This window comes from Panthera tigris, chromosome D1 (genome assembly GCF_018350195.1).
Source record: "Panthera tigris isolate Pti1 chromosome D1, P.tigris_Pti1_mat1.1, whole genome shotgun sequence".
NCBI classification, from domain to species: domain Eukaryota; kingdom Metazoa; phylum Chordata; class Mammalia; order Carnivora; family Felidae; genus Panthera; species Panthera tigris.
This window is the reverse complement of record NC_056669.1, coordinates 67,982,127-68,009,684: the sequence shown is the minus strand read 5'-3', so window position 1 is coordinate 68,009,684 and position 27,558 is coordinate 67,982,127. Positions and strand designations below refer to the sequence as shown.

Below are 27,558 nucleotides of genomic sequence, written 5' to 3'. Positions count from 1 at the left end.
AAGGGATTTTACCTTTCTCTTGCCCTTCTGTAACCATAGCACCTAGAACAGCTTCTGGACCAGAATAAGAACTCATAAATACCTGCTGAATGGCCAGACATTTAACATGCCTAAGAAGAAAAATGTTCAAATAGAACAATGGTGGGGGAATGGCTAGCATTCCTCTGACTTCCTTTCCTGCTCCTGAGGACATTTCTGGAGCACAGGCTGTAGACCTCTGCTTAAGATTAAGATGTACGGCCGTCAACCAATTCTTCGTCATTCCCCCTAGGATTTACAAGAGTTCCCTAAGAGACCCTGGGCCCATATCCTCCTATCCCTGAACTTGGACTGGAGCACATGCGTGCACACACACACACTCCCTCTATCCCTGCATATTGAAGGCCTGAAGGCCACATGCCTCTGCCCAGCCTCATCTCCTTCTGCTCACCTTCAAACCAAGCCATTTCTCATCTTCCCAAGCTGCTACATTCACCAGAAATGCTCTCTTCTTCCTCCCATGTACCCATCAGTGCTGGACCCCTCTAGATCCAGATCCAATGCAGCCTCCTCCTCTCCCCGACCTCCCTCCTTCCTTTCCAAGCTTTCTAGACCTTCTCCAGCCCCTAGAGAGCACTCCCCACACCCACTGCTATCTCTACCAGTCATATGGAATTAGTCACGAACTACCTTGTGATTTCCCTTCTATGATCTGAACCATTACCAAAATCTCCTACTTAATTTTTTTGAATATGTAGGACTTATTTTCCCAAGTGTGTGGTGAATGCTTTGGGAGGTGAGGCTGGGCCCTACCCACATTGCCATCCCCATAGCACAGGGTCTGGGGTACACAGTAGGTGCTCAAAGCATGCTTTGCCATTAACTGCCCAAGGTAAACAAATCACCTTCCAATCAGGTCATTTCCTCAGTTACAGGTGCCTGGACTGGCTACTCCCAGTGCCCTACATTTTGTCTTCAGGGTCTGCTCTGACTTTGGTTATCTGCAAATCCAGTCGTGGGCTTGTGTTTTCACAGGGTGTTAGACACATTCTAATTATACCCCCCTGAGCTGGGCAGAGGAGTATGATGGGAAAGGAAATGGTCTGTAAAGTCCTGCAGGTCTGGAAAAGGAACGTGCATAGTTCTTGGAGACAAACCCAGACATTCAGAGTGTTTCAATTTCCTCAAATACTGGAATTCAACAGAAGGGGAAAAAAACACCATGGTGCGAGTTTTTACGTGAGTCACAGCAGAAAACCAACACTTGAGGGGCGCCTGGGTGGCTCAGTGGGTTGAGCGTCTGATTTCGGCTCAGGTCATGGTCTCACGGTTTGTGAGTTCAAGCCCTATGTCGGGCTCTCTGCCGTCATCACGGAGCCCACATCAGATCCTCTGTCCCCCTCTCTCTCTGCCCTTCCACCCTCTCTTAAAAATAAATTAAAATTTTAAACAAAAAAGAAAAAGGAAACCAACACTTGAGGCCCAGGTGCACCTGTTGAGCACCAGCTCTTAGTAAACTGTGATTATGAGAGGCGGCAAAGTCTCAAGTTACTTCCGACCTTTGAAGAGAGTCAGGGAGGAGGCTGTTTACTGCAGGCCCTCCGTGTGCCAGGCTCTAAAAGAGGGTCCCCTTCAATCCCCCCTGTAAGGTGAACAGGTTGTCACTAGCCCGGTGCGCACCTGAGGAACAGAGGCCAGTGTGGTAGCAGGAGGCAGAGCACTGACTCAACCAGGTGAGTCACACGCTTTCCACAGTTCGCAGAGCAGGGGTCCCAGATTATCTGTGGGCTTTCTTGTTTTATTTTGGTTTTTTTTTGTTTTTTGGTTTTTAATTTTGGATAGTAAATATATTGAAAAAAATCGAAACATGGGGTGCCTGGGTAGCTCAGTCGGTTGAGCATCCAACTTCGGCTCAGGACATGATGTCACAAGTTTGTGGGTTTGAGCCCCACATCAGGCTTTGTGCTGACAGCATGGAACCTGCTTTGGATCCTCTGTCCCCGCCCCCCTCTCTGCCCCTCCCCCCCTTTCAAAAATAAACATTAAAAAATTTTTTAAAAAATCTAAACACACAGGGGCGCCTGAGTGGCTCAGTCGGTTAAGCATCCAACTTCAGCTCAGGTCACGATCTCGCGGTCTGCGAGTTCGAGCCCTGCGTCGGGCTCTGGGCTGATGGCTCAGAGCCTGGAGCCTGCTTCCGATTCTGTGTCTCCCTCTCTCTCTGCCCCTCCCCGTTCATGCTCTGTCTCTCTCTGTCTCAAAAATAAATAAACGTTAAAAAAAAAATTTAAAAAAACAAAAAAATCTAAACACACAAAAGTATACAGGAAATGTGTCCCTTCTACTGCATCTACCCCTGTCCCCACTCTGAACCAGGGAACCACCATTATTGGTTGCCTGTGTCTCATCCCTGACAACGTTTACGTGTATACACACAAATATAAATATTTATTCTTTTCTTTATGTAACTGATGGCAAAGGACACACACTTCTCAGTGCCCAGCTTTTATCTCTTAAAGGAACAGATTTGGGATGGGGAGATAGAGAATCTCTATGTAACAAAAAAAGATGCATGAAACAAAGAGGAAAATATTCTGCAGGATACAGGTGTGCTCAGAGAAGAACTGGGGCATAACGGGAAGGTCCCCACGGGCACCTAAAGGTCAGTTGCTGATAGGATCTCAGGCCAGCCAGAGATGAGCTCTGGTGGTTTGTGGGGGGGAGAGGGGAACCACCACAGGGAAGTGTGGAAGCCCCACTGGCTGAAGTCTCTGACTGGCCTCACCTTCCAGAAGAGAAAGGAAGTATCCATAGAGACAGGACTAACCTAATCCCCACAACAATAGCAGAATGGGTTAGTGACCAGGAGGACACAGGAACTGTGGAGGAAAAGCAATCATTTCCTCTGAAATTGGAGAGAGACCAAGAAGGGGAAGTTGGTGCCTGAGACTGTAAGAAAACAGACTTCACGTGGCTGGGAGAATGCAAGGGCTCTAGGACCTGAGATCGAGGAAGTCAATGATTCAGACTCTGAATTACAGTTCTAGTTCTGCAGTGGAGTGGAGAGGGAGAGGGGTGCTGTCTGGAGCAGGGAAGGGGAGGAAGCAGGAGGAGGAGGAGAGGAGGAGAGGAGGAGGGCCTTTTAGGAAGGGGAAGCGGGAAGCTCACCATAGAGAATGGGAGCTAGACTCTGGGAACAAACTGGCTAGATTCTAACTCCCCCCTTTTCCCTTGTGAAATCTTGAGCAAGTCAATTAACCCTTCTGTGCCTTAATTTCCTCACTGGTAAATGGGGGGCGGGGAGGATGACAATATTCACCTCATGGGGTTGGCACAAAAATTAAATGAGTTTATATTTACAAAGCCCTTATACCAGAGCTTGGCACATAGGTAACCGCTATATGAAGTGTTGCAGAATAGAAGCCATGTGGTTGCAGAGGGAAGCCTGGACAAGGCTGCTTGTCAAAAGGCCCACATCCCATCACTGGATGAAGGATGCATAACCAAGAAGATCTTAAGAGACAGTGATGCGAGGCCTGGCCCCGTGTCAGCCGGAGGAGGCAAGACTGGGATGAGCTGTGGCCATACGGCAGAGGGCAGAGGGCAAGAAGGCATGTGGGTCATCTTGAACCAAGAGGTCCAGGGATATAAAGGGGCCCTGGGAAGTCTGACCTTGGCTTCCACTCCAAATGCACAGAGGCCCCTCTCAAAAAGAGGGGTCTTTAGACTGACAAGTACAGATCAACACGGAGATGACAAAGGGAGCTCAGATCAGGGATGAGCTTGGTTTTTAAAATACACACATTTAGATACTGTCAGTGACTGCTGGAAACTCTTGCAGATGAGACGGATGCACTTCCTACTGCATCACTGTGGGGCAGCCTGGGGACACAGGAAAGCAGTCTGGGGGCCCTCTGGGAACTGAGACTATGTGATGTCAACCAGAGTTCACTTCCTTCTGTGACAGGATACTTGGTGGGAGATGGAAAATTGCCAATGGATGTGGCATATCCAGATTCAAGAAGACATCTGGCCAGAGGTCAGAAAAGCAGTAAAGAGACTTAGGAAAGGGGCAGCCCACACTGCTGTTCCCCAAGCAAGCTGATCAAAGATTTAATGTCTGAGGGGAGAGGTCTCTAGTAGTGTGCCAGAGGGCTGTCTCCTGATAAGCAATTTATCAGGATGTGGGTGATGCTATAGAAGGCATACTTTTTATCATTATTATTTTTTTTAATGTTTATTCATTTTTGAGAAAGAGAGAGAAAGTGTGAGCAAGGGAGGGGCACAGAGGGAGAGAGAGACACACAGAATCTGAAGCAGGCTCCAGGCTCCGAGCTGTCAGCATAGAGCCGGACGCGGGGCTCAAACACAAGAACCGTGAGATCATGATCTGAGCCGAAATCGGATGCTCAACCAACTGAGCCACCCAGGCTCCCTGCCTTTTTTAATTTTTTTTTTTTTTGGTAATGTGCTATAGAAGGTATACTCAAATAGGATCCTGAAAAAGCCCAAAGAAACATGGTTGCCCTGAAATTAACAAGTTGAAATTTAACAGAAATGGCTGTTCTGAATCAGATGGGAACAAAATAGGAGGCTCTGTATTTAAATTCTAAAGCCACACACGTTTAGGACAGAGGTGATGCTGCTTACCAACACCACACGTTAAAAAGATCTAGTCTGCGGTAATGTCAGTGAATCAATGGTGTGATGTAGCTTCTAGAAAAGTTCATGCAATCTTGGGCTGCATTAATACAAATAGAATAGCCTGAACTAAGAAGGTGATGGCTCCCTTCCTCTGCTGTGGTCATACCACACCATGAATACCATATACGGCGTGGGCACTACCTTCAGTGTATTAGAAGAATATGAACAAATGGGAGTTTGCTCAGAGGAGAACCACAGGGAAGGTAAAAAGAACTGAACCCACACCACAGATTGTTAATATGGAAGAAGATTCCAGAGAAAGTAAGAGGGCTGCCTTTAAATATCATGTTTTACTAATTAGAAGATGTGCATTCAGATGCACATTCTTCAATTATAAAATGTCTGAGCGCAGAATGTATCTTACAGCCCCTTAACATCTAATAAGATTAAGAAATGGATCATCACTTTACCAAAATATAATAACGTATCAAAAGAGCCACAAAGATGGGGGAGTCAAAAAGTGAAATGCAAGAGTCAGAGTCCAAAACTGAAAATATTTTAGAAATGCCTTAACTAATTTGTTTTCCTTTAAAAATATTTTAATGCTTATTTATTTTTGAGAGAGAGAGAGTCCAAGCAGGGGAGGGGCAGAGAGAGAGGGAGACACAGAATCCGAAGCAGGCTCCAGGCTCTGAGCTGTCAGCACAGAGCCGGACGCAGGGCTCGAACTCATGAACTGCGAAATCATGACCTGAGCCGAAACTGGGCACTTAACCAACTGAGCCACCCACGTGCCCCATGTTTCCTTTTTATGTACATGCAAGTGTTATGGAATATAAAATTATGTCTAAGGCCTAAAAGGATTCTTTCAGTAAATATAAAAGTTTCCGACAGTCACAAAGCAGTGTTCCACAATTTAATTGGAAGCACTTTTTCTTTCTTGAAGGTACACAGAATAGTGGTACATCTTCCAAATGGTGGTATCACAGATTGGATTTAAAAACCGTATCTGCAGAGCTGACATGTAGAGACAAAGAGGAGACTCATTCTCTGTGGCTTCAAGAAGGAAGCCTGAGACCAAATGCTGGAAGCTGCAGGGAGCCATCAAGGACGTGCCCGGAGGAGCCATCCAAAGATGGCCAAGGTCAGCTCTGACGTGCAGGCCCAGGCTGGACCACCACGGTGGAGAAATCAGGCACCGAAGGAACAGCCCTGCAGTTCCAAGGTCTAAGATGTCACCAGAAAGAGAAAGAAAGGCACCCCCATCTCTCTTTGCTGCACACACAGGTGCTTTGAGCCGTTCTCTTAAAAAGTTACTACTTAAAGGTAAAAGCCACTCAGGGATCAGTGCCGAATGGGAAGCCAGAAGCCAAGAGGAGCCCCACCCACATCTGTGTTCTCGGACTCTTGTGGGCCAATTCAGAAATAGGCTCGAGGAAGGGAGAGCCATCAAAGGTGCCCACCATGTGCCGGGCACCATGAAGTGTGCCATGCACATCGCCCCATATAATCCTCACAGCCTCTCTGACAGGTGGATATTATCACTCCCCTCTTACGGAAGAGAAACTTGAGGCTCAGAGAAAGTAAGGGGCTTGCCAAAGGTTTTACACCTCTGAAGACCACCACCAGTGTGGCAACATGCTTCACGTGAAGGAAACTCCAGAAGTCTTGGTCACAGAATGAATAAATGGAACAATTAATTGATCAGTCACGTCAATGAACCAATGTGGTCTCATATCGGTAGCACTGACACTAGAGAAAAGAAACATGAAAGCTGGTTCAGTGCTCCCTTCCCCCACCCCCCCAGCCACCCCCATCAACAGCTCCCACAGGCACTAAACTCATGCCATTTGCTGCTCACAGGACCAATTCATCCCATCACATACAGCCAGGGTGTTTCTGAGACGTCTATGGCAGAGAACGGTGCCGGCAGCCCTGCTCGAATGCCAAAGCCTTAAGTGCACCAGATTGCCATGTCTCCCACCTGCCAGGCTAACACCGGAGTTGGAAGAAGCTCAGCCTCTGTCCCCTTCCCCATGGCCAGCTGGCCAGAGGCTGGGGGGTCAGCCAAGCTCCCACTGTTCCAGCTGCCTGGAAACATCAAGCCAGCCACACCTGCATGCCCGAGCTCCCTCCTTCACCGGGAAAGTGACCTCAAAGTGTGCGCCAGAAACCCAGGGCGGCACCCACCTGAAGGGGATACTCAGGTGCTTGTGAGGCTACAAGCAAGGGAGACGCGGTCACTTCAGAGGCTGGCCCACAATGCTCCATGAGCATTGGACACCTGCACAAACCCCCCTACCCCACCCCCAGCACTGAGGCCTGGCCTGCCTGACTCCAGCCTTCCACAGCCCCCCAAGGCAGCTCCCGTGTTGCCACCGCACAGCACCCCTAACGTGGCCTCACTCTTCCACCTTTCTGTGTGCTATACCACTGGCTACCTCTGCCTGTGGAAATCCTCTTTCCTAAGGCCCATCTCAACCACCAAGTGCCACCTCCCCTGGTTCCCCCACACTGTGAGGCTCTCCAAAGCACATTCCACACTCTACCTTGGCGGTTGGGCATCAGTCGCTTGTCTAGACCACCTGTGTGCATTAGATGAGGGCTCCGCACCTGTCATTCAGCACGACATCCCCAGCACGGCAGCCGCACACGGTGCTCCAGAGCCCTGGCCAGGGTGCTCCACACCTGCCCTAGCAGCGTCCTATTTACAGTCCTGATTGCCCCCTCCCACCTCTTCCCAGCTGACTCATCTCCTTAGGTTCAGCCTTCAGCTGACAGCTAATCAGAGATCGACTAATCTGTCAACTATCCTTCCCGGTTAAATTATGTATGTTTTTGTTTTTTTTTTTTTTAAACAAAAGTCCTCTGGACTTCAGACAAGGGCTGAAAACAAAGGTGGGAATTCTAGGCTCCAAGGCTCTGGGGGAGGTATTTTTGATAAGGAAAGATCTTGCACCCAGCAACTGAGCAAGCCAGCGCTGCAAGAGTATGCATCCTAAATTCGAAGCATGCCAGAACTGAGAAAGGGGGTGGGGCCCCGTCCTCAAAAGGGAAGGCCAACTGCAATTAAAGCTGCCCAAGACAAACCACAGGAGGGATCACAGCCTGGCAGAAATGGTGGAGGGAGAACAGATTTGGCTCCCACCTGGCTGGGTGACTTTGAGCAAAGAACTGCCCCTCCCTGGCCTCTGCTCAGTACCAACAAGCCTCTGAGCCTCAGTTTCCCCATAAGTAAAAACCATGGTGGCAGGAGTGAGTGAGAACTGGATGACCTCAGAGAGCCCTTCCAGTCTGACATCCCAAGGTCCTGTGACTCACGGCCTCCCTCCTTCTCTCCCTCCCTCCTGGGAGGTATCACTTGAAACTACCCTAGTTCCACTCCCTCCTCACTTTGAGCCCCACCTGAGTCCAAAGGGAAACGTAACGATAAGATCTCCTTGCCAATAGGCAGGCAGCATGTGGGGACAGGGGGTTTCGCCACCACAGGTGGAGGGAAGGGGCAGAGCTGGGGGCAGGTGTTGGTTTCTATGGACGTAGAAATGCTACTTTCATTCACATCCCAGCCTGGAAAAAGACAGCTGGTCGCCTTTGCTTCCCTGACCTACCTTTTTAAGAGATTACAACCGCTTGCCAAATTTAAGTGCTGCTCTAAAATCAGGACATATAAGGTCTCTGCGCCTGGATCGGAAGGTTTCAAAATGGGGAAAGAGCTTGGAGGCAATCTAGGCCGCTTTGTGCAGCCATGCCAATTAAACATCTTTAAAAATAGCCTCTCTCTTCTCTTGCGCTGAAGATAAAGATGAAGTTTCAGCAATAACCAGACATATGCTAGGAGCTTCTGAAGAGATCACAACATAAACACCCTGGAGAGCAACCATAAACAGCCCAGAGCCCTCTCCAGGCAGCCAGCAACATCCTGCTCACGGGTGGGGGTGGGGAGGGGCCCAGAAGGAGGTGGTGCAGAGAGGCTGGGCTCCCCAGGGCTTGAGGAGGTGGTGGGGAGGACCTCAACTGGATAGAAAATAGAGAGCCAGTCCTCTTCTGCAGGGAAAGAAAAGCTCAGGAAGCCCACGGAGAGGATTTCCAGGAAGCCATCCAGAGGATTCCATGCAGGTGTCATTCATTCTGAAAATGGGCCGCTCCTTCAAAGTGGAAGTAAAGACCCCTTTGAGTGCTTACCTATGTATTCAGGGTGCTTCACAAATATTCCAATTTCATCTCTACATCTACCCCTTGAGATGGGTATAATGTCCTCCTTCACATAGACTCAAATACACTAGTGTTCGTGGACTTGCCCAAGGCCACATGGCTATGATTCGAGCCCAGATCTGTCTTAGCAGGACGGTTTGTTTGTGCCTGTATCACCTGTATCCAGAACAGGCCCCCGAGGTGTATTCTCAATGTCCAGGCTCTCTACACCCACGAATCACACGCAAGGAGATTCCACAAGGGGAGAGGGGACACAGGAAGGGGGAAGGACAACAGTTAAGCTTCGGCTAATACAAATAACCGCTGGGGCTCAGCGGCCCCGTGGGCCCTGCCTCTTCACACCCTGGTTGCTTCCCAGCAGGTCCAAAGAGGAGCAAAGGGGACAACAGGCACAAACGGATGCCTAGATTCTGTCTGTGGGGGTCCACAGGAGGCTAGCGACAGCCGATGCCATCGAGGAAGAGGACTGAGGGCTGGAGGGCAGGAGGGAGAGAGACTTTTCATTGAATTACCTTTGTCCTGAGTGAGTATGGGACCATCATGTACTCATGTGTGTGGGAGCGAGTGCTGAGCATCTGTGTGTGTCTGTGTGTGGGCGGGTGAGTCATTTTTTTTAAGAGAGTCTGTGATGTCAGGTACAAGATAACAGACACACCCAAGATGGAGATGGAAACCCGGAGTGAGCAGGAGTCCTGGGCCTCCAACTGCCACAAACCTGGAATCCAGAGGAAGCTGGAGATCTCATCCAGAGTCTCTTCTTCCTTCACAACAGTCATGTCCTGCGGCTCCAGCAGAAGGCCGAGGAGCTCTCCCCCCACAGCCCCAACCAGTTGCACAAGCCCCACAGGACACTCCCTGAGGAAAGCGATACACCGAGTCCTCTCTCTGAAGTCTGGAAAGAGGCCTCCCTAATACCCCTGTCTATTCCTCTCTTCTGTATCTCTGTCATCTGCTATCAGACCCCTACCTCCTTCAAGCAGGGGCCTCCTGACCTTTGTATCAAGCTGTGCAAAAGCCCAGCTGTCCTGACACATGGAGCCATCAGCGCTCTGACTTTACAGCGGCCACGAACTCCACACACAACACGTCAATACCCCCTTCTGCTCGTCCAGGATGAACAGTTGTCCAACAGGGTAGGTCAGCAGCTCTGCCAGCCCCCCGCAGGCCCTGGGCCCACTCTGCTCCAGGCAACAGCTCTCCTGGTGACCAAAAGGTCCAAGTGGCTTTTTCCTAGAACCTTTTCATGCCCCCCCCAGACACCTCATTCTCCTGGCCCCCGGTACAAGTTAAACCCCCAGATCCTGCAAATCTTTACCAGTCACCGTCTGCACTCAGATAAGAAGCCAAGGCCAGCCTTTCAGAGTCATGAGAGCAAAGAAGTAGTTTCCGTATCTGTTATAACACATCGATGCTTCGGCAGCAAGGCCAGAACAGGATGTTCCTAAACTCCCACTCCTGCCTCTGGCGTGGCTAGGCTTCTGGACTGGGTGTGTCAGAAGCTCATGCCCGAAAACGTCCCGTAAACCTTCTCTTGTGGCAGGTTGGAGAGCAAGAGCCACTGTCCAACTCTTTGCCACCCTCCTCTTGTGCCAGCAGGAAGGACATCTGCACTGCACATCCCTCACGGCCGGAAAGGAGAAAACAACCTGAGCCCCAAACCAGCAGGAAATAAGTCCCGATTCTGAGACTTGCCTTTACGTGTGTATTCCCCAAAGAGAAATCTGACCAAGCCTTGGAAGGAATGCAGATACAGCCAGGCCAGGTTTTCCCAGAATGAGCTACAGTAATATCTAGGTGTGTAAAGAGCACAGAGCAATTGCATTTAAGAAACGATGGCCACACCTGGCCATCAAAAAGGCTCTTCGTAGGGGACACAGAGGTGGACACTTCCTCAACAGCTGACAAAGAAGGGAAGGGTCTCAAACATCAGACTCCATGGTGATCCAGCCTTGCAGGGAAAGTTTGTTTGTGATCAGAGGGCCCATGTCCCCTATCATCCCTGCCAGCTCTGAGTTTGTGAGACCAGATGATCAGCGCTTTAGGAAGGAGGAGACTTATCAGGGCACACCAGCCATGTTTTCTACCTCCGGTGAAAATGCAGGGAGGAAAACAGAAATGGTGGAGGCAGTGGTCAGCTCCCCCCCCCCCCACCACCACTCCCACCCACCACCCCTCCCAAAGTGAGGAGAGCAGGGTGTTTGACTGTCAGGCGCTCTCCCCAGAGGACAAGACAGGCCACTGGGGCCAGAAGCTTTGCCCTGCCTACCTTAACAACCATGTTATTTTGTGTTCCTCTGATATCTCAACCTCCCTGAATAGAAATGTCGAAATCAGAGCCTAACATTAGAACGATTTCATTTTAGGGAAACCAGAATGAAATTCTCAGGAAGGAAAGGGGGGCAGGTAGAATGGGAGAGGGTGAGGCTGCGTGGGTTCTATGGCTGCCTGTCTCCTGAGCCCCAGCTTTATTCCCTAAATGAGGCAGCCCAGGTATGTTAAGATAATGTCGTAAAACAAAATAAGCAAATATCAAAATGCCAATGGCTCTGTGACCTTTTCCACACACATAGCTGTACAAAATGCATGTATAACTTTGTCCACCCATCCACGTTGAAGAAAATTTTTTAACTTTTTTTAATGTTTATTTATTCTTGAGAGAGAGAGAGAGAGAGAGAGAGAGAGAGCGCGTGAGAGAGAGCATGCAGGGGCGGGGGCGGAGAAGGGGAGACACAGAATCTGAAACGGGCTCCAGGCTCTGACCTGTCAGCACAGAGCCTGACATGGGGCTTGAACCCACGAGCCAGGAGATCATGACCTGAGCTGAAGTCAGACTCTCAACCAGCTGAACCACCCAGGTGCCCCGAAAATTCTCTTTTTTAAGAAGAAAAAAACCCCAAATATTTGGATTTTCCATTAGAAAAATAAAATATTTTTAGTGTTAAAAATTTGAAGAAAATGCTAAAAAGACTACTAAAGATAAAGGGAAACAAATCGACTCTTGCACGGTTATCAAAAGAAAAGGACTTAAAAATTTTTAATTTTGTTATATTTCCACCTAGCAGAAAAGACTGTCTACGTGGGGAAAAAGAAAAGAAAAACGAACAAAACAACAAAAACACGAAGAAGAAAAACCTCCTCATTCTGAGGGCTGTTTGCAGAGGGGGCCCCTGCTGGGTGCATCAGACCATCTGGAGATTCGACAAGGAATCCACAAGTGACGCACACCTTTCCTTCCCTCCGGAGCCTCCAGTGTCCTTCATTAGGATTCCCACAAAGGTGCCAGAGGTGGTACAAATTCAGACAAGACACTGAAAGATCCCAAGCGTCTGTCTTTGGTGGTCCCAACCAGCCAGCTGCAGACGAAGAGTGACTTGAGAAGGCTCCACAGCTGGCCAGGTGTGGGGCAGGTGAGGTGGCTGGCGAAGGCACAGAGAGGAAGCGCTGTGCAGACAGAGGTGGGCAGAGGTCTCTGTGCAGCCCGAACACCAAGTGCCCGGGTGAGAATGCAGTGGTGCCTGCGGCTGACTAAGTAGGGATTCCAAGCCCTGGCAGAAATGACCTCAGAGCCTGTCAGCCCCACACATGATCCGGGAAGCCCAACTGCTGACCAGGGCACAAAGGCGGCCGTCTGGGCTCCCCACCACAAACCAGAGCGGCGCGGTGAGCCCAGAAAATAGTTCTCCTATTATTTCACGAGGTTTACAGACTGACGCTTGCTGGGGAAACCTCCACACGCGAGCAAGTCCTTTTATTTTTTTTAAACCTCTTATCTAAACACAGTCACAGGCAGCCACACGAGCCCGGGACGGGGTTCATTCACTCAAAATGCATTTCCTGAGTGGCTACACCACTGGACGGATGCTCAGCAAGGCTCCGCCCCATCCCGGATGCCACAAGGGCATCCAGCACGGCACAGATGTGGATCCCAGTCTCAGAGGGTTTGGTGGCCGGGGGGAGGAGGTGGGCATATAAAACGGAGGGTAACGGCTGGGTAAAAGGCGGAGGGGAGACTGCTCCAGACTAAAATAAGCATAGAAGGACTAGCAACCAAATGCAGCATACAGAGTTTGGATGCTGATTCGAACAGACCAACTGTGAAGGTCCTTTCTGAGACAAGGAAATCTGAATACAGACAGATAAGACCAAAGTACTGTTAATTTTATTACATGCAGTAGCAGCAGTGTGGTTATGAAAGAAAACATTCTTTTAAAAATAGATCTATACTGGATTATATAGGGGCAAAATGACAGGATACCAGAGATTGGCTTTCAAATACTTCAGGAAGAAGGGAACCTGGGTGGCTCAGTTGGTTAAGCGTCCGACTCCTGATTTCAGCTCAGGTCACGATGTCTCTTGCTGACAGTGCGGAGCCTGCTTGGGATTCTCTCTCTCTCTACCCCTTCCCTGCTTGCACATGTGCAAGCTCTTTCTCTCTCTCTCCCTCTTTCTCTCTCAAAATAAATAAATACACTTTAAAATATAAATTAAAAAATTTAATTCAGGATAGAAGGGGAGAAAAGAGAGCGATGAAGCCAGACTGGCATAATCTTGCTGACGATTGAAGCTAGCTAATGAGTAGATGGGGCTCATTATACTATTTTCTCTCCTTTTGTGTCTGGAAATGTTCATGGATATTTTAAAATAAAGGACTGCAGTACATTGTGGTGGATAGGTTAATGAAGACCGGTACAAAAGGCTCCGGTACAGAAGGCTCAGTACAAAATACTGAGCAAAGGAGAACCAGGAAATAAGTGGGTTAAGTTTTGTAAGAGTTTTCAATGCCATGTCCTAGTGGCGTGGGAAGACTCGCTCACAAATAATTACAACAGAAGTTGGGGAATAGGAAGTACAGCAAAGAGAGATGCACATTCCAGCCTTCCGAGTACAGAGCACAGCCACCAGGTTTTCCTGCTTTCTTCAGTATTTAATTCACCATATAAACCTCATTCATATAGACGGAGACCAGAATCCTAGCTTGGTTACTCACTAGCCAAGCGATGGGGGGGGGGGGGGGGGGCGGGGGAGGAGCTCTCATTTGCCCCAGTCTCAGTTTCCTCATCTGTAAAATGGGGACGATCCCAGTATTCCCTTCCCTGGCACTTTAAACAACAGATACTTTTAGCCCTGGCAGGGCTTCTAGGATTAGCAAACCTTCTTGCATTCCTACCCTACCCTTCTGGCCAGAATCAAGGCTCTCCACCAACAAGGCAAGACCTCTACCCTTCAGTAGCAGGCAGTGAAAGGGGCAGGTCAGTGGTTGAGAGACACCCAGATGAGGGTAGGGACCTGGGTGGAGAGAAGACATGCCCCAATTATAGGCAGAGGGAGGGTTACCCAGCTGTTCCTCTGCTCCTTCCAGCTCCTGGGAATGGGCCTCCGACGACCACAGCTAAAACCAACCTTAGTCCATAAGATGCTTTTTACTAAAGTACAACTGGTTGGTATCTGGCTAATCATGATTTGCTTTTAAGGAGAGGGATGAGCAGAAAGCCTGGGATGAGCTCTGGGACTGAAGGAAGGAAGGAGTCAGGGACCAGAGTGATGTCATTTTTTTTTTTTTTTATAAAGGTATGCTCAAGCTGAGGATCTCAATCATCTTACAACCATAACCTCAACAACTGCCCCCCAGCCCCGCCCCAGCAAATAAAACAAACAAAACTAGAATCAGATCTGGGGTAGAGGTTATTCCAGGTAATAGCCCTCCTAGACAGTCCCGGGAGCCCACTCTCAGGGGTGAGACCAAGTCAGTGGCAGAGGCAGGCTCTCCGCCTTCACCCCCCAGATAACACCCAAACACCAGCCGCTAATCCCTCCCCATCTCAGCCTGACCAACACCAGCCACTCATCCCTGACTGGAGGACAGACTGAGCAAGCTGTCTGCAGGTTGAACAACCTGGGTTAACCAGGGTCAGTTCAAGTGCGTTGCCAAAGCAGGAGCCCCCGAATCTTTGGACAGAATCTTTTCAGAGGCCACGAGGCTCCAATCGGCACACAGTGGAGGCGTGATTCTGTAGCACCTCACTTTCCACAGCCACAGGGCAGCAGGAAGAGCACTGGGTTTAGTTCTGGCAGAGCCTGGTTCAAATCCTACCTCAGCCACTTTCTGTGGGACCTTGGGCACTTACCCTACCTGAGTCTAAAATGAGGACAGAAAAACAGAGTTTTTGGAGAGCAACCACACAATCTGCTGCAAAAGTGCCACAGGACAGGACCTGTCAGTAGGTACTTCGTAAATCTGCCTTCTGCCTGAAGGCAACTTCCTACTGCAAAAAGAGTCTTCAGAATATCAGGGCTTCCCTGGAGACTTGAGGCCCCCTTGCTGGGTTTGCCTCCCCTGCCAAGAAGACAAGAACAGAACTGACCCAGGTGCCAGAGCCCCCAGGCACATAAACATCAGAGGGCCAGCCAGCTACTGGCTTTCTTCCTGAGGGACCTGCCCAGAAGGGGGCCAGTTAGTGACTTCACCCTTCACTGAAACCACAGAAGACTATCGTGAGAAAGCAGGACTGACAGCAAAAGGGTCCACACACTGCCACCCCAAGCCCCCTAAGGCCTGAGAGGCTTCCAAAGAAAAGCTCTCTTGGCCTTAAGAACCAGGTTACAGAATTAACAATGTGGAAGGAGACACACGTTTACTCTGGTTTCAACACGCCTCTTCCCCATCCAGCAAAGGCGATTCCTTGCTCTGCGGGAGGGAGGCCGGCCTAGGATAAAGTTAACCCTACCCGCTCCAGTCTGGAAGCCAGGTAAATGGTGGCAGGGACTTCGGGCAAGACCCCACTTCCCCTCAGAGCCAGTCTGGCAACAGCAAGGCAGGCGCGGCAGATGCCCGGTGGGGTGCTCCCGGACCTGGGTGCGCTTGGGCTGCGCCTGGGCTGCAGGGGGCAGGGGGGGGGGGGGGAGCAGGGTATGCGGCAGAGAGAGGACTGCGCCACGGCCCCCTGGCCACCTCCACCACCCGCCCCGGACTCAGTCCCAAACCCAGCCCGCAGGAGGCCAGGCAGGCCACTAACATTTGGCCCAACCTAACTTCCTGTTGTTAAGGAGGGAGGAGAACTGGGGCTGGGTAGGGGAGTGCCCAGTGAAGAGCCGGGAAAGAGCGTGAACAGAGCGGAGCCCAAATTATGGGAAAGCAAAGTTTGGGAATGATCTGCCCCGGTGGCATGCGGTACTACGGGCGCGTGGCGCCCACTCTGTGTTGACGTTTGGGGATTTTCTAGGCTTAGAATTACAAGGTTTGGTTGTTGGGGAGGAGTAAGAGGTAGTTCGGGCTAGAGTGGCAAGTTTTAATTGCGTTCTAATCGATTCCGAGACCTATCGGGCAGCCCCGGCCTCCCTGGGGCAGGGCCACCTGCTTGCCGGGCTCCCCGCGGGGTGGGTTTGAGGCAAGAGATGCTGCGGCCGCACCTGACTCTCCCCGGCGCGGGCCAGGGCGCAGAGTCCAGGCTCGGCTGCCCACGGTCCCCACCCGCCCACCCTCCCTGGAGCCCGGTTCCCCACCCCACCCCCTTACCGAGATCTAAGCCGGCCGCCGAGCCTCGGGTTAGCTTCTGCGTTCGCCTCGAGCCGCGGACGCGGCGCTCAGGACCGGCAGGCGGCCTGCGGAGCTGGGAGCCACCGAGGCAGCCCCGCGCAGGCTTAGCCGGGCTAGCGCCTGCAGTTCTGCTCGGCGCGGCCAACCCGGCTGGTAGCCGCCCCCATCGACGGCGCGGCCAATGACAGAGCAGCCGGGGGCGCGGCCCGCCCCCGATCGGAGCCTCGCGGCCAATGGCAGTGCGGCGCGGAGCCCACCCCCGCTCCACGCCCGCTCCGCCCCCATGGGGCCAGCTGTCACCGCGTATGCCGCGGGCGCACGTGGGCTGTAGCCTGCCCCCAGCGCGGGGAGCCCCGGGCGCTCCCACCCAGACCAGCGGAGGGCCAATGAAGGCAGGGAGTGATGGTGCTGCTAGATGAAAACCTGGGCGCTAGAACCTTAGTGTGAAGGAAGAGGCTGGGGCTGGGCCTCTGCTCCTTGGCTTGGGCAGCTGGAAAGCAAGCCTCAGCTTCCCCTTTTGAAAGTGCGGGAGCAGCATGGCACTTCCTGTAACGGTCGTGGACCTCCCTTCTTGCTTTGCTCCTTGACTACCCTGGGCTTCCGCAAACGCCCTGCTAGCTAATAGGCTCTTCCTTTCACCTGGACTGGCCTTGCTTCGAATACAGCTGGTGGGAAGAGGGAGGGTAGTACAGACCACCTGTGTTACCTTCGTCAAAATCACCGAAGCACCCTGTTCTCTTGGCTGCCAGATGACTACCTTAATCTCTGCTCTGCCCACGCTCCTGGGTTGCCCAGACCCCCTCAGCTCCAGAGGGCACCATCCACAGAAAATACAGTGTGAACAGCGTGGGGCCTAGCGAGGGGTGCAAAGCGACTCCGTAAGCGGCAAATACTACACATAGCTTGTGCAGGACTTCTCCAGTATAGCAGGGATCACGAAACAGGGATCCCAGGGGCAGGAGCCATATCTTGGTCACCTCTGAGACCCAGGGCCTATCACTGGCTTGGCCCCAGGTAGGCATCAATAAAGGTTCTTGGAACTGAGCTGACCAGGGAGAGAACAGGCAAGCTTGGGCAGTGAGAAAACAGTGTTGTGGCTCCAGGCTGCTGGAGTTTCCACAGCACGGGACCACCCTCTAGAGACACCACGTTCCCTTGCCAGGCAAGTACCAACAGAATGGTTGGCCCCATCAAACCCGGGGTTTATTTTGTTCTCTCTGTTCCTTACCAGGTGATCCTACTCCAGGCCTTTTGAGTTTTCCCAGGGATTGTCCTACCCGGTAGTTCTCTTGGCATCTTTCGAGTTCAATCAACTTCCTGCAAATAAGCCTCAGCAAAAGCCGCCCCTGCTCCGTGTGTAAAACAGCAGTGGCTCCCAGAGGGGCAGCTCTCCACTCAGAAAGAACTCCCCCTGTGAGGCCAGTTGATGGAGTGTTTTCTGGGCACGTTTTCTCATTGAATCCTGAGTATGGCTCTGTAAGGTACGTATCTTTATTATCCTTCCCTTTAACAGATGTGGAAACTGAGACTCAGGGAGGCAAAGTAACTTGTCAAGGTCACATGGTTAATAGGTAACAGAGTTGGAATTTGAGCCCAGAGTTATCTGATTCCAGAATGTGCATGCCTAACCACAGTGCGCTGGGGCCGCTACAGTCCTGCCCGTGCCTCTGGAGCACTGGACAGGCCACGTCTATCTCTAAAGGAACTGCTCTGGGGCCTGACCTGCCCAAACATTCCATTGAGCTCAGGCCTGGGCACTGTCAGGGCGAGAGATGAGAGCAGCCTGGCCCTGCTTTATTCACACACTGATATAGGAAACCCTAGACAGAGAGGAGCTTCAGGAGACACCCTCACCACAAAGCCTCAGTGGACACAGGGCCTCTTCCTTCTGGCCTGTGTCTGAGACACCCATGTTGGGGATCTAGCTGGAGATAGTCATTCATTCAATTCACAAATGCTATTGCCAGCTGAAGCTGAATGTGTTTCCTGCATTCATGTAACTCATGCTTCATAAGCATAAGTACAAGGTGTTATGGGAACTGTATTCTATATTACTTTTATGGTTTTTTTTTTATAATTCCAATCACCTTATCTCTAGCACAATGTTCTCCAAGTTAAATTTAACACTACTTCAGGAGCACTTTGGGCCAACCAAGTTTTGCAAGATAGCACTGTTCAGTATAGAAGTTTGATTAGCTCAAAAAACTGAAACTTACCAGTGCCTTTCTAGACTCTTCCTCTCTTCTCCCCCACCCTACTCCCACCCAATCTCTTTAACTCTGGGGCTTGGGTAAGAAAGACCCTTGCTAGGTGAGCTTTTAGGGCAAGCTGGGAGCTGATGGGGGCTAACTGCGTGGATGAGGATAAGCCTCGGGACTTCGCAAGCCAGTGGCCAGGGCCCCTCACCACCACACACAAGCCACCCTTCCTGGCCATCTCCCCAGAGGGTGGATAGAAAAAGAGACAGGAGACAATGCCACCCCCTCTGGACAGAGCAGTAACCATGGCATATCCTGCTGGACTGGTGTCTGGGAGTTTATACAACTGAGCTCTTCAAAGAGAAGGCCATGCAATGTTAGAGCTGACCATGGAGGAAATATCAGCTAAGCCCCTCACTTAACAGATTAAAGAAATAGAAAAATAAACGGAGCTGCAGGGAAGGGAAGGTGCTCGTGAGTGTCACGGAGCGTGGGAGTGGGTTCCAGGTCTCTAACGCCCCCGCCTCACTCCTAGCACGCAGGCAAGCTCACACTCCTTGTGCCGTGGCTCAGTATGCTATATTTAATAATAATCTCTTCCTCAGCCCACTCTGTCAGGACGGAGAATGTGTGCTGGTGAAGGTTGTCTGGGAGATACAGATGGCCACATTAGCATCAGAGGGAGGGAGAGAAGGAAGGCCCAGATTCATCCCTAAAAATATCTGCATCTCAGACTGGAAGCGATGGGTTTACCAGCACATACGTGCCTCCCTGGAAAAAACTTCAGCTGGTGATCTCCGTCATCATTGGTTATCTACCTGATGGGTTCTGAAAAGGCTCTGGGGGTGTTAGGGCTGGCTTCTTTTTATTTCCAGCCTAGCAATTTGCTTGAAGGTCAGAGTTGAACTAAGTGGATTCCTTTTTTTCCTTTTCAAAGTTTTATTTAAATTCTAGTTAGTTAACATACAGTGCGATATTGTTTTCCAGGGTAGAATTCAGTGATTCATCACTTACATACAATACCCAGTGCTCATCACAAGTGCCCTCCTTAGTAACCATCACCCATCTAGCCCATCCCCCAGCCACCTCCCTCCATCAACCCTCAGTTTGTTCTCTGTCATTAAGAGTCTCTTGTGGTTTGTTTTCCTCTCTTCTCTTCACCCCCTTCCCATATGATCATCTGTTTTGTTTCTTAGATTCCCCATTACGTGGATTCCTGAAGCAGAGATTTTCTGTGGGGGAGCCAAGGTGCCTCTCACGGCATTTGAATGGCAGGAAAAAGAGATATACCACCTGTGTCTCCCCGTCCAAATGAAAAAGGGTCCAGGACCTCAGACCTCTTCCTGCTGTACTGATGTTCCAGGAAAGCTGGTTCTCATCAGCTTCATCCCCACACTGCTACCAAAAGCCTTTGGGCTTTCAGAAGAAACAGGAAGACTGGTATCTATACAAAGTCCAATGACCTTCTTAAATGATGACAAAAGGCAGACTGGTCCCAGGCCACCTTAGGAGCTATGTTTGGAGAAGGACTTCCTAAGCCAGGAAGTGGAAACATTTGTGCCTCCCTCAAACAGTGTATGAGAAGCAAGATCACTAGGTCCTTGTTCTAGCCCGTTATCTTCCTGATAGGGCTCTGAATGCTCCATTTTCCATAGAGAAGACATATAAATGTTTTCAAGGTCCGTAGGAACTCATTAGGCCTACCACATTTTCGGTGGGTTTTCCAGAGACAGTTTGGGGGAGAAATGGCACCTGTCAAAATCAGTAATGCCTGTAGCTCTTTGGGGACTGTGTGCATGTTGGCAGCAATGATGGGAAAGTCAGTGCTGGAGAGCTGAGAGCAGGAAGGAGATGAAATCCCAACCAGAGCAAATAGAGACAGAGAGTGGGTGTGCAGAGGGTGAGACATGGGATTATGAAAGCTGTCTATCCCCAGGCCCAGATACCCTGGGGAGTGTATATGCCTGTGTGTCTGTGTGCACACGTGCAAGCTCAAAGCCAACTGTGAAATACAAGGACATAAGTCTGGTCCTTAGAGACACAAGAGGTGAAACAATGCTATAAAACCCATTGCATCCTCCAGGCAGGCTGGGCCACACCTGCAGCTCAGGCAGACTCGCGTTCATGCAAACCTGCCACCCATTCTAGAGCACACTGCTGAAATTGCACGGAGCTAGGGAAGCCGCTTCCAAATCCTCCATAGTGCAGCTGGCAAGGAGCAAGGACAGGGATACTTTTCTCTGTTCCAGCTCATGGAGGGGACTCACTCAAGTTTATCTGTCCATCCACCCCCCCACCCACCCATCCATTCATCATATATCCACCCCATAAATATGTACAGTGCAGTTATTCTAAGAGATGTTCTAGCTAAGTAATTAGTAACATAGTCTCTGAAGTCAAGATGCCTGAGTTTGAATCTCAGCTCTGCCATGTGTTAACTGTGTGACCCTGGGCAAGTGACTTAACCTCTCTGTACAGCAGGCTCCTCACCTATAATAGGGGAATAGTAATAGAGAGATGTGTGCATACTACAGTGACTGGTACATAGTATTTATGTATAAATGTTTTTAAGTAAAGTAAATGAGGGGTGATATTAATAAGGATGTAGGGAACTAGAGTCTCTAAGAGGCATCATTATAAGCAACTCCAGATCAGGGACACAGCCACTCCCATCTCTAAACTTGTGTGTTTGAAGAGAGTACGATTATCATCCACACCTTAGAGATGAAAAAATGGAATCTTGCAGAAGTGAAGTCACTCCCTCAAGCTCTCGCAGGAACCAGCATGTGGCAGGGTGAATCTGACTGGCTGACGTGTGAGCCTGTGCTCTGTACATATTCCCGGCTACCAGACTGGGCACAGCTCCCAGGCCTGGCCAACACCAGAGCCCCAGTGGTGACTGGTCCAACAGATGTGCCCATGGTCCAAGCGGATTTCGCCTTCAGGACCAGTGTGTAGATAGAGCTATCTCTTTCCGAAGAAGTCAAGGCTAGCTGTCAGCGTGTTCCCCATGCAGAAGAGACCCAACCACAATAGGAGAGAAAGAGATTCCTATGATTGCAGAGACCAGAAGTGAGATCCCCAACAACCTTTCTTTGCAATTCTCTTGGTTCTGCCTTCCTCTGAGTTGGCTTTGTCTTCAGTCTGGTTTTCCTCATTGTAGCTACTGCCAATAGCTCTTGTTGCCACCAGCAACCTTATCCAAAAGAGAACATTTCCGGCCCAGCATTCCAAGCAGGAGTCCTAAGACCCACTCTGCCTGGATTGCATCACATGCCCACCTGAACTCTTAGGGTAAGCAGAGGACTGGAATGTGCTGATTGGCTGTGCAGGGCGGGGCCCCTGCCTAGCTCTGGGGGGACTCAGCCTCCCCTGAGACACCAGGTTGCGCGGGAGGGAGGCCGTCGCTTGATCGAAAGCAGAGTACAGTTAGGAAGGGAAGGAGGGACACACAGCCATGTGCTGGGTTGGTACAGATCAGGGCACATATGAACTCGCAGAAGGAATTCGTGCTTTTTGTCTCTCAGAGAGTCATGTCATTCTGACCTCCCCCCGTCCACACTGTACCCCCACCTGCCCCACATACCAACCCCCGTTAAGCTTCTCTCTAAGTGCAGTGCATCCTGTAGTAAATACATTTTAATTAAAATCGAATTCCTGCCCAACTGCTTTTCTGTTCAAATCTTTCCCCTCAATGCAGTTCAGATGGCATTAGACTGCGCAGTGCAACCTGACCCCTGATGGGTTCAGAACGGCTCGTTCTCCCCTCGTCAGAGGAGTGCAGTATGCAGGGGCGCTCGGTATCACCGTGATGGAGCTGGAGCCCTGGGACAGAAAAGCCTGAGCAAGCCACACAGGTCAAATCCTGGTGGAAAGTGTTCAGGCTCCAGCAACCTGTCTGCAACCTCTGCTGTCCATAATGGTGTGACTTCCAGCAAGCCAGTTAATGAAGAGAATAGCCCTTACTCATAAGGGGAGAGTAGGGAGCAAATCAGATGACAAACGTGAAGGCTTATTGTTGACCTCATTAAATGTCAGTTGCTTTCTCCCCTATTTGTGAGTGTGGCGATTTTATTTCATGGCAACTTGCTTGGGGTTGCCATGAACCCCCTTGGGGTTCCCAGAACACCCTTTCCTGGAGGGTTCCAAGCAAGCACCAGCCCCTAGGAGACTAGGAAGGTGAAAGGGACAGCAGGCTGCGGGCGCGCCGGGAAGGTCAGTGCCGGGCTTCAGGCGCCACTGCCGCGCATGCGTGTTGTTGATGGCGTAGGGGGCAGTAGCTGGGCTCCTGGCGGTAGCTTCCTCCAGCATCCCTGAATCCGGGGCCCCTGCGCATGCACCAATTTGGCAAAATGCACAAGCTGCTTCTAAGGGTCACTGCATCGTTAAGGTTGTGAGTGGTGAGAAATAAATACAAATCCCAGCTTCTCCTCAAGGGTTCCGGGTTGCCCGGGTTCGAGTTTCCTCTTAATTTCTCCCACTCCCATCCAAATTTTCTTCCCACTTACCAGCTCTGCCAAAGGATACAACTTTGGGCCCACCAGCCGACACGAGGTGCCTGCTTTCCATAGACCATTGTGTTGTGAACTCCAGTCCCTATGATCATACCTTATTCCAGATCCCATGCATGATCCTGCTTCCCTGATCAATCCCTGGTATGATGGTAAATAAAACTGCCACTTCTTGTAAGCCGACCACGGGCACATGCATTATTATTCTTCACAACATCCACATAGGACTGTGAGAATTTCTGAGAATTACTGACTGAGACTATTGACGCTATTTTACACTTTTTATATTAGGGTTCCAGATAAGTGAAACCAATAGGAGATATATAGAGACAGATAGACAAATGGATTCATTATGAGAAATTTGCTCATGTGATTATGGAGACTAAGTAGTCCCACAATCTACACTTTGCAGGCTGGAGACCCAGGAAAGCCAGTGGTGTAATTCCAATCTGAATCTGAAGGCCTGAGAACCAGCCAGCCGAAGGCAAGAGTCATAGAGTCGTGCCTCCTCCAAGGGCAGGAGAAGACCAATGCTCCAGTTCAGCAGTCAGGCTAAGAAGTGAATTCCCCCTTCTACTGCCCTTTTGTTCTACAGGCTCTCAAGGCATTGGATGAGGTCTGCTGACATTGGGGAGGGCAACAGGCATTCTACCCATTCTTATCCAGAAACACCCCCAAAGACACTCCCTGAAATGATGTTTAATCAAATATCTGGGCCAGCCAAATTGACACATAAAATTAACCACCACACTTGGCTAAACCCAAACCAAAGAGGTTAAATACTGTGTCCTAGTAACTGGCAGAACTAGAATTCAAACCCTGGTGTATCTCACTCTTGTGCCTGAACTCCTGTCACTCACTGGCTCTGAAACCCGTCAGGAGCATTATGCCATTAATTATAAAAGGCTGCAAATGTGATGTATACTCATTAGGAATAGGAAAGACTCTTAGACTTATCAGTTTAAAATGCTCAAGATGCCAAAGAGGTGACAAAAAAAGATAATGGAACGTACCCCAAAAGGTGTACAAGCACTGCCAAGAGGAAATGCATTGTAGGTCTGCTGGTCATCATACAAGTTGCACCTTAAGCACATGGGTTTAGGCTGTGTCTCAGCTGAAGGGGTCTGATCGCTCTCCATACAGCCATGTCTGAAAAGATATCTGACTTCTGGCAGAAAGAAATGCAGTAGTTGGTTCTCTGCACAGTTCACCACTCAACACCCTCCCACTGGCCAACAATCCCTGACAGTCCAACTGGGAGAAAATCAAAGAAGCAATTGAGTGAGGGCTGCTCTGGGTCTGTGCCTGAGAGTCACAGGATCCCAGCACAAAGCAGGGAGGCATGGCCAAAGCGGCCTTCTAAGAATGCCTGAGAGGCCAGCCCTCAAGGTTTTCCATTTCCCTGAGGACCGAGGGAAGCATCTTATGATAAGGCCATGGCTGTCCCGTGGACCGAATGGAGCAAAGCAAATTTATGTGGCATGCATGGCTCATTAAGGGCAGAATAGGAGGAGAGTGACATGGGAGAGGGGCAGAGGGAGGACTAGGAAAGAGGTGACATAAAACATCACCCCACTGGCTCCAGCCTGTATCTCCCCACTCCTCCCCCAGCCCTTCTGGCCTCAGAGTTTCATACCACTATTCCCTCCAAAGGGCCCTTCCTCTTGCTTTCCCACCAAGGACCATCACTCCCTTTCAGACTTGTCTAGATCACCACCCTGTGACATCTCCTCATCGCCTTGGTTCATGTTCATTCCACATCCTGTGAACACTGTGTCCCTGTGACACTCCAGTTCTTTCTTACACACGTGTCACATCTTCAGAGAAGGGCCGTATCTCCTGCATCCTTTCCTTCTTTATATTAAAAGTAGGCTTTTTCCTTTTAAAAGAAATGTTCATTTATTTTTGAGAGACAGAAGGCAAGCAGGGGAGGTGCGAGAGAGAGGGGGACAGAGGATCCGAAGCGGGCTCTGGGCTTGAACTCACTAGCTGTGAGATCATGCCCTGAGCGGAACTTGGATGCTTCACTGACTAAGCCACCCAGGTGCCCCAGGCTTTTCCTTTTTTTAATCAAAGCTGTGCTCAATCAAAAAGAGGAATATAAAAAGTAATGTCATCACCCAGAGATTTGGAGAATCAATACCTTGCTGGATATGGACCTATTTCTAGTATCAATATATGCACCTATGAAATTGTGTGGCTATATAGGCAAGATCAGAAAGGGGTTACAAGTTTGAGTTTTGTAGTTGAATCACCTTAAACTGACATCTGTGTGACCTTAGATAATTAATCCCTCTCTGAATCTCAGTTGTCTGGTATATAAAATAGGGACAGTAAAGTTGTTACAAAGTTGTCATGCGGTTGTTGTAAGGATGAAATGAAATGATCCACAGAAAGTCCACCAAGCATGATATATAAAATCACCATTTGTGGTGTGCATTTATGTACGTGTTAAAATACCCATAATAAGAAATTCACCATTTCGACCATTTCAAAGTGTGAAACTCGGTGGCATTTAGTAAATTCACAATGTGGAGTAACTATCAGCACTGTCTCTTTCCAGAACATTTCTAGCACCCCAAAAGGAAATCCTACACCCCTTAGGCTGGCTCTCCCCACTCCTCTCTGTCCCAGCCCCTGGCAACCACTAATCTGCTTTCAATCTCTAAGGAAAATCACTTTCTCTTCAACCGTTGTCTCTCCCTCAGATTTTCCTGACAGCTTTCCATTCAAACCTCTCTCCAAACAAACTAAAGCAAACTTAAAGAAAGGGAAACAAACACAAAACTACAAAGCAAACACAGAGGAGCGATTTGGCTCCTCTCCTTGAGGCCCTAGAAGTCCCATCAGGAACTTTCTGTCCCTGCTGGTTTTGTCTGTCTCCAGGCTCCCTCACCCCAAATGCTGTCGCCTGGCTCTCTCCTGAGGGTGGGGGGGCCTCCTGGTTGTCAAATTCATGTTCTATTTCCAGCCGTCATCCTCGTCATCCGTCATGTTTTTGCACCGCATGACGTCTTGCCCCCTCCCCTTTCTCAAAACCCTCTTTCCTTTGATTCCCAGACACCTCTTGTCCTATGCCTCTGGCCTCCCAGCCTCAGTCTCTGTGCCTTCTTCTCTTCACCGTCCACAGCTCCCCTCGGGTCATCACATCCGCTGCCCCAGTGCCCACTATCACACGGACACCAGCCACTTCCAACTTCTCCTCCATTCCAGATCCCTGCGTTCATCTGCCCCCAGGACCTCCCAGAAGTCCTCGAGACATCTCACACTCAACAGATGCGCACTGAATTGTCCAAAACGCACTAAATATTCCTAATCTCACTAACGGTGGACCCCACTTCCCAAACTAGAATTTTCAGAGTCCTCTGTGGTTCCTCTTTTTTCTAAATCTTTTTCTTTTCCAAGTGGATAACAAAGCATGTCGGTATAGTTCAGAACCCTCTCTTGGGTCGCCTCCCTCCTATCCCGCCTTGTTGCCACAGTCTTAGTTTGGGTCCCAACATCTCTCAACAACTACAACAACCTCTTGAAAATCCACATGTGTCCTTTCCATAACTGTCAGGATTCCATGTTCCAAAGACAAAAGCAATCAGGTTGTTCTCCTATTTAAGTATCTCCGTCTTCTAGAGTATACAGTTAAACTCCTCACCCTCAGCCCCCAGAATATGCTAGAAGCTATCACAAATCCTCCACTCTCTAGCATGGGTGGGCTTTCAGGTGAAGCTGCTCCCAATTCCTGGCCCCAGGGGTGGGACACGTGACCCAGGCTGGGCCAACTGGCAGTCTCCACCTCTCCAGCCCCAGTAATTGGCTCAGGCCCAAGTCAGAGCCAATGAAACACAATTCTGGGCTTTTATTTGAGCTATGGGGAAATCAGACCTCTTCTTTACACTGGACATAAAGGAAGAAGGTACAGAGACTAGAATGGCTGCATCTTGTGACCCAGGAGAGCCTCAGATTGGGGCCATCACTGGGCAGAGGAAAACCTCACCCCAGTGACATCTTTTGGGGCCTGGATCAAACCCTACCCATAACCATATACCCTTGGTCTCTTTTGTAAATGTAAGCCAACACATTTCCGCACTCTTTTTTTTCTTAAAATAGTTTGAATTAGGTTTTTTTATTACTTGCAAATTGAAGTCCCAACTCATACCTTTCAAGTCAGTATTTTCCAGATTTTGCTGAACATTAGAATCACCTGGGGGAGCTTTTAAAACTCCCAGGGCTAATTCAATCCTAACATCTCGGGTGGGAGCCAAGCATCAGTCATTTTTAAAGATCTCAGGCAATTTCACTGCATGGTGAAGTCTGGGAATCACTGCTTTAAGCCACGCAGGCTGCTTCCTCTGGGCTCCCCCAGCTCCCCGCCTACCAAGTAACCAGAGTTCTTTTCACCCCATATTATTGTCCTCTCTCTTTGGACTTTGAGAATCTTAATGGCAGATTTGTGTCTTTATCCCTCTGCTTTGCATATGGTAGA

At 49.9% G+C, this 27,558-nt stretch overlaps 1 protein-coding gene across 4 annotated transcripts in view; it reads right to left on the bottom strand.

Annotated features, from left to right (window-relative positions):
* MICAL2 (microtubule associated monooxygenase, calponin and LIM domain containing 2) overlaps window positions 1-16,476 on the bottom strand; it is a 222,154-nt gene extending 205,678 nt beyond the window's left edge. For all 4 annotated transcript variants that reach the window (XM_042959374.1, XM_042959373.1, XM_042959371.1 and 1 more), the window contains exon 1: window positions 16,349-16,476. The gene's annotated coding sequence lies outside the window, so the exon portion shown is untranslated. The remainder of the gene's footprint in view (window positions 1-16,348) is intronic.
* Window positions 16,477-27,558: the final 11,082 nt, after the last annotated feature.